This window comes from Crotalus tigris, unplaced genomic scaffold (assembly GCF_016545835.1).
Source record: "Crotalus tigris isolate CLP2741 ecotype Arizona unplaced genomic scaffold, ASM1654583v1 scf7180000018371.15429387391:27106975, whole genome shotgun sequence".
Classification (NCBI taxonomy): domain Eukaryota; kingdom Metazoa; phylum Chordata; class Lepidosauria; order Squamata; family Viperidae; genus Crotalus; species Crotalus tigris.
The window spans coordinates 10871372-10876816 of NW_024096970.1; positions in this window are offsets into that span (position 1 = coordinate 10871372).

A 5445-nucleotide genomic window follows, 5' to 3' on the forward strand; every position below is an offset into this window, starting at 1 on the left:
GATTTGTCAGCCTCCTTGGGAGCCGGTGGGCAGCAACAGCCATAGACCTGCTTTATATACTGTAGTTACCTCGCCCTCTCCGTTAGAGTGCTATCGACTTTAGGTGGGTGGCATGCAATGAAACTTTCTCTTAATCATTCTTCCTTGGCTCAGCGAGGGTCTTTTTTCTTCCCTGACAAACTTCTTCCTTCCCACTTGTCCTCCTGAGAAGCCAGTTCAGAGCCATCAACTGAGATGACTCTTACCTACTTGTGAAATTAAATTGTCACACAGATTAGGGGATGTTTCAGGCTCCTTGGTCCAAGTTGTTGTCTTTTTTTTTCCTTTCATCTCCCTCCCCCCACACCCCATTTTCTTTCTTTCTTTTAGCTGGACTTTCTGGTACAGATGTAATTAGGAGGGTAGGGGCAGAGCTAAAATAAAGTCTCAGGAATACAAAGAAAATGGCCCCTGCCACGTCAAAAAAAGATCCCTTTGTGCACACATTTCTCACAGTTGACCTAAGCTTAGAGAAGATGACAATGTGGGTTTAAGTAAAAGAAACAGGAATAGTCTATTAGAAGTTCAGATTAAGACTATGCATGCTGACTTCGCTAATAGACAATGGGAGCTTTTGGCATTTTAAGATGGGGTTTTTTTTAGCATATTTAACACTATGTGGAAGGAAAGCAAAATATGTGTGAATAAAAAACAATATGAAATTATATACTATACAAAATGAAAAAAGAAATAGCTTTTATATTACAGTCTCACTATAATAGACTGGAAGTGAGAGTGAGAAAATAATAAGAATCCTCAGAAGAAGAAATATGGGCTACTCTTGAAAATGTGAGAGACTATAAGGAAACTCCAGGGCTACAGACCAATAGCCTTGAAGTAATATGGATATGTCTATGAAGTCATCAGGTGCTGACCACAACCCAAAGCTGTCTTTCTTTTTATTGATCCTTTTAAACCAAAGCCTTGGCACTTCAGATTTGAGTAAAAATTAGTGATAAAAGTTAAGAACTTTAACACATGTACATTTTTTGCTTTCTCTCTTAACTATACTGAAGAATGCCCCTGTAAACTTTTTTCAAATGTTATGATTAATTTGCACATGATATGGGAACACTCTTTGAAAACAACATTCCAGTAAGTCCTTAGAAATGTGATAGGTTTTATACACAAAAATATTTGAATAGGTCAGTACCTTAGCATCACCCAGCCATAACTGACTTCATTCTTGTAACTTTGGCCTAACAATGCAAAATGACTCAAGATAATACTATAAATATATAATGAGGATCACAAATTCTAGCAACAAGGCAAATTTGCTAGCTTGGATATTGTCTGTTAGGTAAATCTTGTCTTTCAGGGTTGGTAAACAGGCACAAAACATCCTATGTTATGTGTATAAAGAGTTCCAAGTATATATGAATACTTACATTTCCCAACAACTGGTTGTGTGGGTGTGGGTACAATCATTCTGACACTTAATCAAAAGAGATACTGGACTCTGAACAGCATTGAAGCTCACAAGATCATACATCTGGAAAAGTAGTACAAGGAAGCTCTAAGCTCCAGGTATTAGTCATAGAGTGGTTGACAGCATGGATTACAGAGCGCAAGCTATGATGAAGCAGAGACTGGAAATGAGGTTGAAGAATTCCATTTCTATTGTGTATGAGTATGATTGATCAGGCAATATCAATACCCTGCAAAACCCAATTAGAAATGTCCCTTTTACATAGTACAGACTATCAATAGCAGTCTGAGAAACACTGATTAACAAGCTTATATCAAGTTTATCCTATCAATTGCCAGCTATATGGATTGAAACTGATACTAATGAGATTCAAAGCCACCATATCCAGGTAAATTGGGACTACGACTCCCAGAATTTGTAGTTAATATTTACTCAACAGCACTTTTATTAATTAAAAGTATATTAAAACAAAACAGAAAAAGACAAACCTTGTTAAATTTGAAGTTGAGAAGTAAGATTAATCTGTTTTTGTAAGGGAAAAAGTGAACCCTGCATATGTATGTGTTTCAATAAATTCATTCTAAATATTGAAGACATTGTACTAGATGCTATTAGGCTTTAAAATAGTAAAATGTTAAGAAAAAAGCAACTTTTTTCAACAAATGGCTATTGTTCTGCAAAATATCAGAGTACAGTTATGTGTTTAATAACCTGGGGGGGGATATGATCGGACACGCTGTATGAATGTATTTATTTTATTGTTTTATTGTTAGATTACTGTTTTAATTTTGTACGCCGCCCTGAGTCCCTTGGGATTGGGCGGCATATAAATTATATTTATATATATATATATATATATATATATATATATATATATATATATATATGGTCTTTGTTTGTTCGGGTTTTCTCCCGCGTAAAATTGGAAGTGTCTTGGCGACGTTTCGACGAAGTCCCATTCGTCATCTTCAGGCTGGTGTTTTCAGCTTCGTGCTTTGAGCAGCAATGTGTGGTCTTAGCTGTTCTTCCTTTTAACTGCCAGTGGGGGTATGAACTGATTGGGTGGGAGCTTGGCTGTGTTCTGATTGGGTGGAGGTGTGTTCTGAATGGTTAGGGGCTTGGCTGTGCTCTGATTGGCTGGGGGAGTGTTCTGTTTGGTTGTGCTCAGGTTAGTCTGAGTTGCAGAGGGGTTTGAGATTTTGGGCTGCCTTGCTATTTTTTGGCTTCGCGTTCGTGGTCGTGCTTCCTCTTCATGGAGGGTGTCAGTTTGCTTCATGTATGGATTGGAGGGGTTTAAAGTGGCTAATGATGCAGCTGTGGTCTGGCTTCTGGTTTGTGGTCATGCCTCGTCATCGGTGTGGCTTTGGGTTTGTTTTTTGCGTGGATGTGTGGTGGTGACATCCTGTGTGGTTTTTGTGAGTGTGGGTCTGGTATCATTTTTTGTGTTAGGGAGTCGTTTGTCAATAAGGGCGGGTTTCCAAATGGCTGGTAGGCGGGAGGTATCATCTCGCTTGTTCATGCTGTGTGGGCGTTTTTCTATCTCGATGGCTTCTCTGATTATTCTGTTATTAAAATGTTCACTTTTGGCAATGGTTCTGGTATTTTTAAAGTCAATTTCATGTCCTGTGGCTTTAAGGTGTTGGACCAGGGAAGATGTTGGTTCCTCTTTTTTGACTGAGTTCTTATGTTCTTCAATGCGTGCACTTATTCTTCTGTTGGTTTGTCCGATGTATGTGGTGGGACAAGTGGTGCATGGGATTTCGTATACTCCTTGATTTTCTAATTCAATTTTATCTTTGGGGTTTCTAAGGATGGTGGATATTTTTCTGTTTGTGCAGAATGCTGTTTTGATGTTGTGTTTATGGAGGATCTTACTGATTCTGTCTGTGGTGCCTTTTATGTATGGGAGGAGGGCTTTGCCGTTTTCTTGTTCTTTGTCTTGGATTTTAGTGGGGGTTTCTTTTTGGATTAGATTTGTAATCTTATTTCTATGGAATCCATTGGATGTTAGTACATTGGTGAGAGTGTGTAGTTCGGGTTTTAGGTGTTGTTCGTCAGCTAAGCGTTTTGTTATGGAGATGAGTGTCTTGGCTACAGAGTTGATCTGTGCTGGGTGGTGGTGTGAGAGAGCGTGCAGATAGCGGTTTGTGTGTGTTTTCTTCTGGTAGATGGTGTGTCCTAGGGAGCCATTGGATTTCTTGTAGACTAAGACATCCAGGAAGGGAAGTTGGTTATTAGCTTCTGTTTCCATGGTGAACTGTATTTTGGGTGTAGGCTGTTGAGGTGTGTGAGGAAGTTGTCCAGTTTTTCTTTCCCATGTGGCCAGATTATGAAGGTGTCGTCTACATATCTGAGCCAGAGTTTGGGTTTGTGATCCGATTTTTCTAGAGCTTGGGTTTCAAAGTGTTCCATGTAGAAGGTTGGCAATGACAGGTCGAGAGGGGTGATTCCAATGGTGATCCTTCTGTTGTTTGTTATTTTTGTCCATTAAGATGAAAGTATGGTGTTGGATAGGCAAGTGGTTGGTCAGATCTAAGATGTGTTTGGGGGGGTTATATTTGTTTTGAATAGCTGTCAAGGCTTCTTTGATAGGCACGTGGGTGAAGAGGGATAGGACATCGAAGCTCACTAGTAGGTCGCTGGGCTGTAAGCTTTGTTTCTTTATGATCTCTATAAACTGGAATGAGTTTTTTACGTGTGAGGTGATGGATTCTGCAGAGGGCTGTAGTTGTTTGGCGAGAAATTTGGCTAGGTTTTGTAGAGGTGAGCCTATGGAGCTGACTATTTTTTAAGGGGGTCTTGAGTGGGTTCAAGCTCCCACCCAATCAGTTCATAACCCCACTTGGCGTTAAAAGGAAAGAAACAGCTAAGACCCACACAATGGCTGCTCAAAGCACGAAGCTGAAAACACCAGCCTGAAGATGACGAACGGGACTTCGTCGAAACGTCGCCAAGACACTTCCAATTTTACGCGGGAGAAAACCCGAACAACCAAAGACCTATATACAAATACCCGCGAAAACCTCAGAAAACAAATCTATATATATATATATATATATATATATATATATATATATATATATATATATATATATATGTAAGTCTTTGGTTATTCGGGTTTTCTCCTGCGTAAAATTGGAAGTGTCTTGGTGACGTTTCGACGAAGTCCCATTCGTCATCTTTAGGCTGGTGTTTTCAGCTTCGTGCTTCGAGGAGCAATGTGTGGTCTTAGCTGTTTCTTCCTTTTAACTGCCAGTGGGGGTATGAACTGATTGGGTGGGAGCTTGGCTGTGTTCTGATTGGGTGGAGGTGTGTTCTGATTGGTTAGGGGCTTGGCTGTGCTCTGATTGGATGGGGGGTTGGCTATGCTTTGATTGGATGGGGGGTTGGCTGTGCTCTGATTGGCTGGGGGAGTGTTCTGTTTGGGTGGGGGCTTTGATGTGCTCAGGTTAGTCTGAGTTGCAGGGGGGTTTAAAATGGTGGGCTGCCTTGCTATTTTTTTTTTTGGCTTAAAATTTTCTAAGAGATTTAAAATATGTGTTTCTTGTTAAAATAAAACTTTATCTCTGTTTAGAACACTTGGACATCTGAATTCTGCTCATGTTTTAAAATATGACACACAAATGACACCTGGGAAAAGAAAGCTATTTTCCTAATCCGAGGCAATTTGGATGAGTTGAAATTTCAGTCTCAGACCTAGACTGAAGGCTCTATTTGGCAGAAGCCACAAATAGCTTTTCCATTAATCTGCTCAGAAAGAATCATAGGATGAAATTCACAAGTGTGAAGAGACAGGCACTTCATTCCAACAATTCATGCTGCAATTTAGTTAGGAAAGAAGTAAAGAACATAGTCTCAGTGATCAGAAATCAGATGCTGTAAATCTTTCAGACACCGTGACAGAGAACTTAAAACAAAAGCCCCATTGGTTTAGTTATAATATTTATGATAGCCCTCTTTGTTCTATTTTTATGTCC